This window comes from Somniosus microcephalus, chromosome 29 (genome assembly GCF_052327205.1).
Source record: "Somniosus microcephalus isolate GS21.2 chromosome 29, FLI_Smic_1.0, whole genome shotgun sequence".
Classification (NCBI taxonomy): Eukaryota; Metazoa; Chordata; class Chondrichthyes; order Squaliformes; family Somniosidae; genus Somniosus; species Somniosus microcephalus.
The window spans coordinates 33,292,716-33,307,999 of record NC_141015.1 but is presented as its reverse complement, the minus strand read 5'-3'; the positions used below and the strand labels follow the sequence as shown (position 1 = coordinate 33,307,999).

The 15,284-nt window shown below is 47.5% G+C and overlaps 1 protein-coding gene across 12 annotated transcripts in view; it reads right to left on the bottom strand.

Moving 5' to 3' along the window:
- The window catches only part of zmiz1a (zinc finger, MIZ-type containing 1a), a 527,531-nt gene that overhangs the window by 486,030 nt on the left and 26,217 nt on the right, over positions 1–15,284 (bottom strand). For 2 of the 12 annotated variants that reach the window (XM_085970546.1, XM_085970547.1), the window contains exon 2: positions 11,387–11,541. The exons of the other annotated variants lie outside the window; for them this stretch is intronic. The gene's annotated coding sequence lies outside the window, so the exon portion shown is untranslated. The remainder of the gene's footprint in view (positions 1–11,386; positions 11,542–15,284) is intronic. 12 annotated transcript variants of the gene reach the window in all.

Here is a 15,284-nt window from a genome sequence, read left to right as displayed (position 1 = left end):
GTGGTGGATGGGGTGCCAATTAAGCGGGCTGCTTTGTCCTGGATGGTGTCGAGCTTCGAGTGTTGTTGGAGCTGCACTCATCCAGGCAAGTGGGAAGTATTCCATCACACTCCTTACTTGTGCCTTGTACAGGAAACTCTTTTTTATCCGTCACCAATGGGGTGCCGGTTTATCAAAAAGTCCGGATTTCAGAGAGGTACAGTAAAAGGTACGAGAGCCCAGTACACGGCCACAGATCCAGGCGTCACTGTTGCAGGTGCAGGAACCCCGGCCACAGACCAAGCGTCCCTGTTGCATAGCAACAGGTGCAGGAACCCCGGTTACACAGCCACAGATCCAGGAACGGCCACTAATATGAAGTAAAACTTACCTGAACCTACTCCTGAATTTTGCCGGTTAACAGAGATTTCCGGTTATTTAGGTGCTGGTAAATCGAGAGTTTCCATCGATGGTAGAAAGGCTTTGGGGAGTCAGGAGGTGAGACACTCGCCACAGAATACCCAGCCTCTGACCTGCTCTTGTTGCTGCAGTGTTTATGTGGCTGGTCCAGTTACGTTTCTGGTCAATGGTGACCCCCAGGATGTTCTGTGCTGTATCATTCTATAAAAAAGATATCTTATACTATTTTAAATGTCCAATACTATCTCATGAATCGCCACACTTCCTGCTTCAGAGGAGCAACTGAAGTACAATAAGGTGGCTGCAGATTTTCCACCCCCCCCCAGCCTGAGGTTGTATTGAGCAGCCCGCCCCCTCCCCCCCACCCCACGGTCCTGTGAGCCAAACAGATGTGGAAGGTCCGTGCCAAGTAGGCTTAAGTCAGGGTGGAAGTGCAAGTGTTGGAATTGGCTTTGTCCTCCCTCGACCGAGGTTCTGCTCCCAAGGCCCACCCAGCAATTCTTCTCTGCTCGTTGGGCTCAACCGCGACGTCTCCCGTGGACATTACTCCAAGTTCACTGCAGCAAGGTCCTGGAAGGCTGCTGCCAACCGCCAATTCTCTCTCAGCCTCAGGAGAGAACGACAAGGGCAGGGGAATAAAAAAAAAGCAACAAAAATCGAAGGAGGAAAAAAAAAAACCACTGCTGCTTCATCAGGTTGGGTCTCGAGAAGAACCCCCGAGGCAGTGCTTGGCTCCGAGCTCGCGATCTCAGCTACGTTGCTGCAGGGGAAGTTCAGAGGGTGGCAGAGAAGGAGGGGGGAACATTGGTACAACAGTCAATGCACACGGCAGCTTATAGCTTACTAGTCCGCAATACGGTGCCACTGGGGTGCTCGGTGCATGGCCCAAGAAACCAGGGAGAATGTGAAGAGGGGACGAAAAAAACCAAGTCTTATCAATTATAAACCAATTCCACCATCTACAAAGGCACAAGTCAGGAGTGTAATGGAATACTTCCCACTTGCCTGGATGAGTGCGGCTCCAACAACACTCAAGAAGCTCGACACCATCCAGGACAAAGCAGCCCGCTTGATTGGCACCCCATCCACCACCTTAAACATTCACTCCCTCCACCACCGGCGTACCGTGGCTGCAATGTGCACCATCTACAAGATTCACTGCAGCAACTCACCAAGGCTTCTTCGGCAGCACCTCCCAAACCCGCGACCTCTTCCACCTAGAAGAACAAGGGCAGCAGGCACATGGGAACGCCACCCCCTCCAAGTTCCCCTCCAAGTCACACACCATCCTGACTTAGAAGTATATCGCTGATCCTTCATCGTCGCTGGGTCAAAATCCCAGAACTCACTCCCTAACAGCACTGTGGGAGCACCTTCACCATACGGACTGCAGCGGTTCAAGATGGCAGCTCACCACCACCTTCTCAAGGGAAACTAGGGATGGGCAATAAATGCTGGCCTTGCCAGCGACGCCCAGATTCCATAAGCGAATAAAAAAAAAACATGAAACCTCTGTAGAATGGGAGTGGCTCTTAGTCTTGCCAGATTCTGAGGAGGGAGATTCTGAATGGCAAAAAGGAGGCCAGAGAAGTACATTTAGAGGAAAAACCTGTTGTGATGTTGGTCTAATTGTATAAACAGAGACGAGGAGTCATTATGATCTGTCTGGTTGATAAATTGGTTATCCATAAGCGACAAGTACTATAACGGGTTTGAACCAGTTCTGCGGGCACAGTGTTTTCAGTTATGTGTTTTTAGGCCCATCAGAAATTAAGATGCCAAGCAGTAAAGAAAATGAGTGTGCTGTGAATCAGGGAGAAGGCAAAAAAAATGGGCAACTGCATTTATACCATATAAGAGGCAGGCACATCAAGAGATAAGTTGCATACAACAGCACAACTGTTGTCTGGAGTGACCACATGTACCAGTGCAGCACCTCCCAAACCCACGACCTCTGCCACCTAGAAGGACAAGGGCAGCAGGCGCATTGGGAACACCACCATCTCCAAGTTCTCCTCCAAGTCACACACCATCCTGACTTGGAAATATATCGGCCGTTCCTTCATCATCACCGGGACAAAATCCTGGAACTCCCTCTCTAACAGCCCTGTGGGAGTACCTTCACCACACGGACTGCAGCGGTTCAAGAAGGCGGCTCATCACCACCATCCCGAGGGCAATTAGGGATGGACAATAAATGCTGGCATTGCCAGCAATGCCCACATCCGATGAATGAATAATAAAAAAATGTGCACAGGATGACAAGCATTCTGACAAAAATTGGTCACAAATTTTCAGATTATCCTGAAGATAAGGACAACAGAAAGGCAGGGGGAGGTGGAAAGAGAGGAAGAAGCCACTGCGCAATTTAAGATTGAACTTAAATTCCAAACATTCTAAATGGATAAATTCTAGTACCTAGTAGCTTGCCTCAGCTCATCCGCTGCTGAAACCCTCATCCATGCCTTTGTTACCTCTAGACTTGGCTATTCCAACGCACTCCTGGCTGGCCTCCCACATTCCACCCTACGTAAACTTGAGGTCATCCAAAACTCGGCTGCCCGTGTCCTAACTCGCAGCAAGTCCCGTTCGCCCATCACCCCTGTGCTCGCTGACCTACATTGACTCCCGGTTAAGCAGCGCCTCGATTTCAAAATTCTCATCCACGTTTTCAAATCCCTCCATGGCCTCGCTCCTCCCTATCTCTGTAATCTCCTCCAGCCCCACAAACTCCCCGAGATCTCTGCGCTCCTCTAATTCTGCCCTCTTGAGCATCCCTGATTATAATCGCTCAACCTTTGGTGGCCATGCCTTCTGTTGCCTGAGCCCTAAGCTCTGGAATTCCCTGCCTAAACCTCTCCGCCTCGCTACCTCTCTTTCCTCCTTTAAGATGCTTCTTAAAACCTACCTCTTTGACCAAGCTTTTGGTCACCTGCCCTAATTTCTCCTTATGTGGCTCGGTGTCAAATTTTTTGTCTTAAAATACTCCTGTGCAGCACCTCGGGACGTTTTACTACGTTAAAGGTGCTATATAAATTTTGTCTCTCCACTAGTCCGATCACCATCTCGTCTGGTTTTGAATACCTCTTAATGTCTCTTCACTTCTCTCTTGTTCTCTCATCCCCATTTTCCAGCCCCCAAGCTAGCCTTTTAATCTGTTTCATTTCCTGTGTTTTTTCAGTCCTGACGAAGGGTTTCGACCTGAAACATTGACTCTATTTTCTCTCCGCGGATGTTGCCTGGCCTGCTGAGTTTTTCCAGCATTTTCTGTTGTTATTTCGGATTTCCAGCATCCGCAGTATTTTGCTATCATATAAATACACATTGTTGTTGTTGTAGGGTGTTTCTGTCCTGTTTCAGGCCAACGCCCACTCCCCTCAGATGTAAATGGACTCTCAGTTCTGGCGCATAAAATGGAAGCCATCTTCCCTTCTCCATTTTATCTGTTGTCATGGAGGAGAAACTGGCCCACAATTCCGTGCACCAGCTGAGCATGCTCAGTTGACTCGGGCTGCTATTCAAAATGATAGCTAAAATGTGGATTGCTGTGTTAAATACTGCAGATTAGCAGCGGTGCAGAATTAACTGCAGTCTGATGGCAGGGGCCGGGATTACAACAGATGAAGACAACGCACATGGCAAACACAAAAGAGGCTGACAGAAATTGATAAAAACTTCATCACGAGGCTGACAGCGCATCAATCAAAGCATTAAATCTCTTTCTATGTGCGCCTCAGAATTCCATCAGACCCTGCCAGACCATATTTATTGAGAAACGTGTGATTGGACGGACACTGTATTATCAACATTAACCACGCATCAGTCTCTTGAATTACAGGGAAAACAGTCGAATTGATTTTTTTTAGTATACACAGGGTTGCTCACATTTCATTTCATTTCATCCGCCCTCTTCAGAGACTCGAGCACGATAATCCAGACTGACACTCCCAGTGCAGTGCTGAGGGAGTGCTGCACTGTCGGAGGTGCAGTCTTTCGGATGAGACGTTAAAACGAGGCCCCCGTCTCCTCTCTCCGGTGGACGTAAAAGATCCCGAAGATTTCGAAGAGCAGGAGAATTATTCCCGGTGTCCTGGGCACAATATTTATCCCTCAATCAGCATCACTAAAACAGATTATCTGGTAATTATCACGTTACTGCTGTGGGAGCTTGCTGTGCGCAAATTGGCTGCCGTGTTTCGTACATTACAACAGCGACTACACTTCAAAAAAAAGTACTTCATTGGCTGTAAAGCGCTTTGGGATGTCCTGAGGTCGTGAAAGGCACTACAGAAATGCAAGTCTTTCTTTTTTTCCCCACTCAGCCACTGTGCTGATCAGCAGAGCTGCCTGACCCAGGGGTATTTTTTGGAAGAAAAGGCAAAGAATGTCTTTTGTCTGGGACAGAAACATCTGACTTTCTCATTACCTTTTAAAAACAGACAATGTTGCACTGTTAACATGCTGCACAAGTGGGAAAACCAACGGCATAAAATCCTTGCAGTCTACCCGCCTTGATGGCTCAGGACTGGTGGGGGTGTGGGGTGGGAAATGCACCACCTAGTGTGGTACTGAGCCATACAAGAGTAGGTCTGTCCATAAGAACATAAGAATTAGGAGCAGGAGTTGGCCATTCGGCCCCTCGAACCTGCTCCGCCATTCAATAAGATCATGGCTGATCTTCGATTCAACTCCACTTTCCCACCCGATCCCCATATCCCTCGATTCCCCTAGAGTCCAAAAATCTATCAATCTCAGCCTTGAATATATTCAACTGAGCATACACCGCCTTCTGGGTTAGAGAATTCCAATTCACAACCCGCTGAGTGAAGAAACTTCTCCTCGTCTCAGTCCTAAATGGCCGACCTCTTATCCTGAGACTTTGCCCCCTAGTTCTGGACTCTCCAGCCAGGGGAAACAACCTCTCAGCATCTACCCTGTGAAGCCCTCTCACAATCCTATGTTTCAATGAGATCACCTCTCATTCTTCTAAACTCCAGAGGGTATAGGCCCAATCTGCTCAATCTCCCCTCATAGGACAACCCTAGTTCCCTAGTCTCTATTGGGTTATTCAGGGTGGTAGCAGGGGGACTCTGCAAGTGCTCTTAGCACCGTTGGGTTAAGGAGGTGTTGTGCTGGGAGGGTTGGCCGTACTTGTAGAACTGCATCCAGCACAAGTCAATGCCTTCTGCAGAAAAGGGAGACAATCCTTTTCTCCATTTGCCTCAGGTTTTTTGCCTTGAATGAACTCCCAAAGTGCTTGAATCAAGAGAACTACATGTGCAGACATTGCAATTCTCAAAATCCCAACAGGACTTCACCCGGTTATAAATATGATGTTACATTAAAACGCCATAGGTTTCACTGAGGAGTTCCAGGTTAGTACTGGACAACAACACAATACTCCAAGCCCCATTGTTGTCTGTTGGAGGGCAGTTGTTCTACAGATTCCCCAGGTTGCGCACAACGGCCAGTTAATTCTCACTGGACCAAAGCATGGGACCTTCCACCACACATGCAATCTCCTGCAGTATCAGCTGTGGCTCAGTGGGTACCACACTCGCCTCGGAGTCAGAAGATTGTGGGTTCAAGTCCCACTCCAGGGACTTGAGCACATAAAGCTAGGCTGACACTCCAGTGCAGTGCTGAGGGAGCGCCGCACTGTCGGAGGTGCAGTCTTTGAGATGAGACGTTAAACCGAGGCCCCGTCTGCCCCCTCAGGTGGACGTAAAAGATCCCATGGCACTATTTCGAAGAAGAGCAAGGGAGTTATAACCTGGTGGCCTGGGGCCAATATTTATCCCTCAACCAACATAACAAAAACAGATTATCTGGTCATTATCACATTGCTGTTTGTGGGAGCTTGCTGTGCGCAAATTGGCTGCCGCGTTTCCCACATTACAACAGTGACTCCAAAAGCGCTATATAAATGCAAGTCTTTATTTTTCCTCTTCAGTGTCATAGCTATCCACACTAAAGGTGCTGTTGCTTTAATCTTTCCCCTGTCCTCTGACATTCTCTCTCACAAATTGGTATCAAAAATATTATATAGTAATAAAACTCTGTCACTGATGATTTATTAAACACGAGTCACAAACTAAACGGGAAATGGGGCATTTTTGTTTCCCGCTAACAAAATTCTGAATCTGTAAACTTGTCGCAAAGGTGTATCAATAACTTTTTTAAAGGTCTATGAATAAACCTTAGCTGTTGGGTTAGTATATTTATTTCTGTCGCCGTTCGGCGGTTGCCTCATCAGCTAGATTGGTTTTCTTTAGTGTTGGTCCCAGGAGCACAGTAGCCAAGTACACACGGCATCATGGGACTTGTAGGCCGTGGCTTCAATCCCTGGAATTCTCAACAGGAGGGCGTCCAATTCTCTGATGGTGGAATCAGGAGGGAGGGAAGGGCAAGGGCACAGAACAGAGGTGCAAGCCAACTCCCCCGGAGGCGAAAGAGGGAAAAGTGGAGAAAGATGCAGAAAGGCTCGATCTGTAGCCCGAATTGCCCTTTCTCACACAGCGATTAACAAGCTACAAATTACAGGAGGTAGGGCAGGGAATTGAGCCTCCAACAACCACGGCCTTAAAGTTATACTGCGCAAACAGAGATGCTAACATTCAATGGGTTTGAGTGTTGCAGGGTGAACTTAAACAGGAAATTGTACAAGGAACTGAACTGGCTACGTGCACGCAAGCTTTAGAGTAAAGCAGTATTCTTGAAACCTGAAATATAATGTAACCTGATTAGAGTGGATCTTTTTATGGATACGTGCTACTGTATAAAACATTCGACAAATCCCGCAAGTGGTCCACTCCCACAGTGTGTGCTGAGCTACTTTGGTGCTTCAAAAGATTATTACATTTATAAGATGTGCAGCCAACCCGCAAATTATTCATTTTGTCGAGGCATTCTGATCAATAAATAAATTTTCTTTTCTGAGGAAGCCAACACATTTTCAATCCCTGTGATACCCCTTCACAGCCAGCCCTGAGACAAGATGAAGATTTCTGCTCCACGGAGGGAGAGTCGTTGTTGTGCACATCACAGCAGTATTGGCGAGACAGATGGGCACAGTAAAAGTAAGAACTGGCATCTATATAGCACCTTTCACAACAACAACAACAACTTGTATTTATATAGCGCCTTTAACGTAGTAAAACGTCCCACGGTGCTGCACAGGAGTATTTTAAGTACAACAAAAAAATTTAGCGCCGAGCCACATAAGGAGAAATTAGGGCAGGTGACCAAAAGCTTGGTAGGTTTTAAGGAGCGTCTTAAAGGAGGAGAGAGAGGTAGCGAGGCGGAGAGGTTTAGGCAAGGAATTCCAGAGTTTAGGGCCGAGGCAACAGAAGGCACGGCCACCAAAGGTTGAGCGATTATAATCAGGGCTGCTCAAGAGGGCAGAATTAGAGCAGCACAGATATCTAGGAGGGTTGTGGGCTGGAGATTACAGAGACAACATCAGGACATCCCAAAGCGCTTCACGGCCAACTAAATACATTGAAGTGTTGTCACTGTCGTAATGTAGGGAGATACAGTGGCCCATTTGTGCACAGCAAGGTCCCACAAATAGCCATGAGATAAAATGACCAGATAATGTTTTTCAGTGATATTGCTTGAGGGATAAATGTTGGCCAAGACACCAGTATTCCCGTAATCGTCTTCCATAGAGCCATGGGATCTTTTCCATGCACCTAACAGGACAGATGGGAGCAATTGAAAATCTCAAAACGGAAATTGATAAGATTTTTGTTGGGCAAGGTACAGGTTACGAAAACCAAGGCAGGGAGATGGAATTAAGATACAGGTCAGCCATGATTGAATTGAACAGCGGGACAGGCTCGAGGGGCTGAATGGCCTACTCCTGCTCCTATGATCAAAACGGAAAAGATCGAGCTTGAAGTAATTTTAAATATATGGATTTGGTTTTTTTTTTCAAAAGAGTAAAATGGGTTCCATTTTTAGGCCAAAATGAGTCTCTCTCTTCCCAGGAGTGAGACTCGACGGGTCTACTGTGACAAAGAAATACACAACTGTATTAATGACCGTGCAGGGTTCTGAAGAACAACTGGTTTAACGTAGAAGTGTACAAACTTTGGGTTTTCATGGGCCACTTGGGTACGTACCACGGAAATAGATGCCACATAGACATTTAAGAGTTCTCCCATTAATCAGCACAGGCCTGCCAGTAACAACAGATGCTAGTTTTTATCCATCAGTGAGGAAGTAACGCGGAGAACAACTCTTCAACAAACCTCCACGGGCACGAGATCCAACCAAGAGAAACCAGCAGTTTAAGAATTTTAAGCATGAATAAAATGACTTGCCGGGACTTCACTGCCTGGATGGGCAAGGCTTGTAGGCCATAGCTTGGATAATTCAAAGCTCAGCCTACTTTGAGTCAGAGTCATAGAGTTATACAGCACAGAAAGCGGCCCTTCGGCCCATCGTATCCATGCCGGCCATCAAGCCCTGTCTATTCTAATCCCATTTTCCAGCACTTGGTCCATAGCCTTGTATGCTATGGCGTTTCAAGTGCTCATCTAAATGCTTCTTGAATGTTGTGAATGTTGTGAGGGTTCCTGCCTCTACCACCCTTTCAGGCAGTGAGTTCCAGATTCCAACCACCCTCTGGGTGAAAAAGTTTTTCCTCAAATCCCCTCTAAACCTCCTGCCCCTTACCTTGAAACTATGCCCCTTGGTTATTGACCCCTCTACTAAGGGGAAAAGTTCCTTTCTATCTACCCTATCTATGCCCCTCATAATTTTGTACACCTCAATCAGGTCCCCCCTCAGCCTTCTCTGCTCTAAGGAAAACAACCCCAGCCTGTCCAGTCTCTCTTCATAGCTGAAACACTCCAGCCCAGGTAACATCCTGGTGAATCTCCTCTGCACCCTCTCCAATGCAATCACATCCCTCCTATAGTGTGGCGACCAGAACTGCACACAGTATTCCAGCTGTGGCCTAACTAGCGTTTTGTACAGCTCCATCATAACCTCCCTGCTCTTGTATTCTATGCCTCAGCTAATGAAGGCAAGTATCCCATTTGCCTTTTTAACCACCTTATCCACCTATCCGGCTGCCTTCAGGGATCTATGTACATGCACAACAAGGTCCCGCTGATCCTTTTGAGAAATAAAAATTCCCTCATACAGCACCTTTAAAGTAGCAAAGCATCCAAGGCGCTTTACAGGAGGGTAATCGGACAAAAATTGACACCGAGCCAAAGAAGGAGACATTAGGACAGGTTTGGTCAAAGAGATAGGTTTATAGGAGCATCTTGAAGGGGGAGAGAAAGATGGAGAAGTTTAGGGAGGGAATTCCCGAGCTTGGGGCCTAGACAGCTGACGGTACAGCTGCCAATGGTAGGGTGTAGGAAATCAGGCATGCACAAGAGGCCAGTTGACATTTTGAAGATTATGTTTTAATAGAAGAGAACTTCAAATTGCTGCCTCAATAGTACCAAATTTCCCCTCCCCTTTCATCACACAAGGATGACGGATTTCAGTAAACCGAAGACAGCCACAAGACCAAACTGCAGCACGAACATTCTATTGGTTGGAAAGAGAGTGAAGCATTCCAATCTTAAAGATCCAGAGGATTTTTTTTTTTTTAAGTCCTGCTAGATAGACTTGATAGTTCTGAACATTTACTTCTAATTTAGAGACTGCATCTTGATACTTCACTCAACAATTTCCCAGAGTTGTTTGGACCTCCCGTGAGCTAGTTTTCAACATTTGTACCCGGTAGCCGCAGCTGGCCCTTGGGACCATTCGATGGGATATAAACAGGCATCAGTAGGCAGAACTTTAGGAGTCTGCCAAAACAGCAATTCCCAAAAGGGATTTTCAATAGAAAAAAACTTATATAAATGACCTTTTTTTAAAATTAAGTGCAACTTAAGTAGAATACATGACAGACGAGACAGAATGAACAAAATAAACCATGCCAGGTTTGTAGCAGATCAGGAGCGCCTTTGTCCCACAAACGCTGAAAATATCGGGTCTTTACCACCAACACGAAACTGATGGTCAGGAGATTTCCTTTGGAAGAGTTGTGGGGTGGGCGGAGGAGGAGATTTAAAAATGCCTTTCCGATTCATTTCTGTTAATCATTTCTCCACAACTGTATATGAAACGATGGCGGAATCTCAATCGCGCTAAAGGGCTTTCTTCTGGTCACGGCAATATTTCAATTTCCTGACCCCTCTTCCCACAAACTGCAAGATGAGGACCTTAACTATGGGCCTACTGCAGGTCAAAATTCCAGGAGCCAGGCATCCATGGATTGAGTCCCAAACCCCGAGTTTAACACTAACCCTTCTGGCGAGAATAAGGCGGGTTCAGGTCAGATGCCCGTTTTACTCCCCGCACAGCCAATGGAGTGCAAAAATCGGGCGGGGTGTAAATCAAGCATCCGATCTGAGCCCACCCCATTCTTGCCGAACGGGTTCGGTTGAAATCAAGGCTCCAGTGTTTATGTTGTTTCTTCTGCTATCCATAGGCCTGGGAGGACTTCCGGATCCAGTTTTACCTCGGTCTACCCCGATCTTATGTCATGAACACTGGTAGCTGACTGCACACGCAGAGCTCACAGAATCAGACATAAATGTGAAAACGGTTAGTATATAAAAAGGTTTCTCACTTCACTGTGGACATTCACACTTTCTTGGCAGGGGGAGAGAAAGGGGCAGTTATTTTTCAATGAATAGAACATTAGTAACATCATAATGTAAGCTACAGGAAACGTTTTTTTATCCGGCACGGACGGGACCGACGTGGTGCCGGTTCATCAAAAATTCCGGATAACCAAACGCTACAGTAAAAGATACGGAGCGGAGAGCTCCGTATAAAGCAACAAACCCTGTTGCTTAGCAACAGGTTCAGAACAATGGCCACAAGTTGCAAGCGTCTCTGTAGCTTAGCAACAGCTGCAGCCACACCCTTGCACAGCAACAAATGGAGTAAAAAAAGTAATAAAACTTACCTGAACCTACTCCTGAATTTTGCCAGTTAACCGAGATTTCCGGTTATTTAGGTGCCGGTAAATCGAAAGTTTCCTGTAGTTCATCTGTTTTTGGAGGTGATGGTTGACTCATGTTGACCTGGGGACTTCTTTGAATCGTGCCATGGGATGTCCGCCTGCACAGGCAGAGGGGGCCTAGTTTAACATCTTATCCAAAAGGCAGCACATCTGACAATACAGCATTGAAGTGTCAGCCAAGATTATACCCTCAAGTCCTGGATTTGGGCGTGGACCCACGACTTTCTGACTCCGAGGCAAGAGCACCATCACTGAGCCAAGCCGACACTTGAAAATGCAACTCTCTGTTTTACACACGAGCGTGCAAATATGAAAAACACTTTGTCGCTTCACTGTCTCACTTTAAATACCAGGGGGATACACGTCAACAAGTCACCAGAAACTAGTCCAACCAAAGGGGGCAGTGAATGTCATAAACAGAGGTAGTGATAGTTGGACAACTGGGCTTAATCATCTCCAGTCAAAAATATCCTATGTGGCCACCTTGTAATTCCAATAGTAACTGGATGGTGCAAGGTCTGAATTTTATAAAAATTTAACTCAAACTCATGCATTTTCCCCATCATCACTGAAGAATTACATAGAATTTATAACACAGGTCCAGACGCCACACGAGCCTCCTCCCACCCCTCTTCATCTAACCCCGTCAACATATCCTTCTATTCCTTGCTCCCTCATGTACTTGTCTAGCTTCCCCTTAAATGCATCTATGATATTTGCACAATGCAATTTTATTTTCAATGGCCAAAATGTTGAGATAGGACCTTAAGGTTGATTCGATTTGTGTGCTTTTGTTTTTTAAAAAATGTACGGTTACATCATCCACCTTCACATGGCAGTGTCATTTTACAGTTGCATTACTGCTTTGCATACATGGTTAGTAAACCCAGAGGTCTGGGCGGTCTTTGCTGGGTGCCGAGTCCAATAAAGAAATGAACTGGGAACCAGCAGTTCCCGAGGGCAGCAGCTAGGCAAAAGATTAACAAAGTAAAGGAACTTTAAAAAAAAAACCAGTGGATCGCCATGGGAGTTTCTCAACAGTGTAGGACACGGAAGGAGGGCAGGAGGCAGGCTGGGTTGCATGTCAAATATAATGGAGAGGGGAAGGGAGGTTCCCGTTGCTGGCTCAGTATGTTCATGCAGTGAATAGTTGAGGAAGGCGTCAAGTTGCACTGCCAATCTGTGTTGAACTAGTTGATCACATTCTGGGCAACTGTAGGGGTGCTACAATGGGGCATGGAAACATAGAAGATAGGAGCAGGAGTAGGCCATTCGGCCCCTCGAGCCTGCTCCGCCATTCAATGAGATCATGGCTGATCATCCAAACTCAGTACCCTGTCCCTGCTTTCTCCCCATATCCCTTGATCCCTTTAGCCTTAAGAAATATATCCAACTCCTTCTTGAATATATTTAATGAATTGGTCTCCACTGCCTTCTGTGGTAGAGAATTCCACAGGTTCACCACTCTCTGGGTGAAGAAATTCCTCCTCATCTCTGTCCTAAATGGTTTACCCCTTATCTTTAGACCGTGACCCCTGGTTCTGGACTCCCCCGCCATCGGGAACATCCTTCCTGCATCTAGTCTGTCTAGTCCTGTTAGAATTTTATAAGTTTCAATGAGATCCCCTCTCATTCTTCTAAACTCCAGCGAGTATAAGCCCAATCGACCCAATCTCTCCCCATACATCATTCCTGCCATCCCAGGACTCAGCACCCCTTGCGTTAGGAAGGGGAAAAGAAGGAAAAAAATTTATCAGCCAGTCTTTATTTGTTCCTGATCGCTCTCAGGTGAGGACAGGGTAGGGCTTAGCTGGGATGGCCTGTACAGTCAAATAACCTGCCAACACTCACCATCTAGGGTCACACATGGTCACTGTGGGCGAAATGCTGGAGGGCGGCTCGACACCTACGGAACTGTAGAGCAGCAAGGAGGGACGGCCATCAGAAGAGCAAAAAAAATCAAAAGTAATATGGGAATATCAGAAGGTTGAGAGTTCAAGCCCCACTCCAGTGACTTGAGCCCATAATCTCTACCAACACTTCAGTGCGGTACTGAGGGAGTGCTGCACTGTCAAAGGTGCTGTCTTTTGGGTAAGATGTCTGCCTGTGCAGGTGGACATAAAAGATCCCGCGGCCCTATGTGAAGAGGAGCGGGGGGATTGTTCCCGGTGTTTCAGCAAACAAACACCACCACCACAAAAAAAAAACAGATCAACCACTCACTTCACCCCAGTGCTGCTTGTGGGACGTTGCTGTGCGCAAACTGGCTGCCGCGTCAGCCAGCAGAACAACAGCAACCGCACTCGAAAAGTACAGTACGATAGCAAAATACTGCAGATGTTGGAAATCCGAAATAACAACAGAAAATGCTGGAAAAACTCAGCAAGTCAGGCAACATCCGTGGAGAGAAATTTGAGTTGACGTTTCGGGTTTGACCCTTCTTTTGAAGAAGGGTCAAACCCGAAACGTCAACTCAAATTTCTCTCCACGGATGTTGCCTGACTTGCTGAGTTTTTCCAGCATTTTCTGTTGTTATTTCGAAAAGTACAGTGTCGGATCTGTGAAGTGCTTGGAGATGTCGAGAGGCCGAGGGAGAATGCAGCACTTCGCTTGGGAGGCCCGCTAACAGGAGAGCATCAATGCCGAGGCAGACCACATTTCCACTGATGCAAGACAGACCACCCAACGGCTGTGTGGGACTGCTCCGTGGCAGGACATTCCTTCAGCCCCTGCACGGTCGAGCTCTCATGCAGGAGAGCAATGGAGAGCAACGTTATCAACATGCTCCTGGGGTTTCACGGCTAGGATTTGCCTTTGTAAAGCAACCATCATTCCCCAGAAGACTTTTCTTTTAAAAAAAATAAGAAATATCATGATGAGTTTTGACAGCACGTAATAGTGGTTTCAATAGTACCCATTTTCTACTAATTACTGTTTACTGACTATTAACAGGAACAAGGGAAAAAAGCAAACATGAAACTCAATATCTCTATTTCTGGCTTTGAGACACAGACAGCAGGAAGAAGAAAAAACAAAGCACGACACACAAGACAGAAAAAAACCCCACACTACCTGAGGTTTGAAAGCCAGTAACTGCTTTAAGCCCGTGTAATGATTTACAAAGTGACAAGCAAAACAGATTTATCGTAACCGAGTGAAAGCAAAGACACATAAATAAAATTACTAATCACATGACCCATGCTCAGCTGAAAGCACACAATGGGACCTGTGCTAGCCACTAATGTAACAAGCCCACAATCACAGCGTATTAAATGCAACTGTCCCAGAGACCAGCCTCTGCCAACAGAAGAGGAGGAGGAGGAGGAGGAGGAGGAGGGGGGGGGGTGGAGGAGGAGGAGGAGGAGGAGGAGGAGGGGGGGGTGGAGGAGGAGGAGGAGGAGGAGGAGGGGGGTGGAGGAGGAGGAGGGGGGGGTGGAGGAGGAGGGGGGGTGGAGGAGGAGGAGGGGGGGTGGAGGAGGAGGTGGGGGGAGGAGGAGGGGGGGAGGAGGAGGAGGAGGAGGAGGGGGGGGAGGAGGAGGAGGAGGAGGGGGGGGAGGAGGAGGAGGGGGGGAGGAGGAGGAGGGGGAGGAGGAGGAGGAGGAGGGGGAGGAGGGGGAGGAGGGGGGAGGAGGGGGGGGAAGGGGGAGGGGGGGAGGAGGAGGGGGGGGGAAGGAGGAGGAGGAGGGGGAGGAGGGGTGGAGGAGGGGGGGTGGAGGAGGGGGGGAGAGGAGGGGGAGGAGGAGGAGGGGGGGGAGGAGGAGGAGGGGGGGGAGGAGGAGGAGGGGGGGAGGGGGGGAGGAGGAGGGGAGGGGGGGAGGAGGAGGGGAGGGGGGGAGGAGGA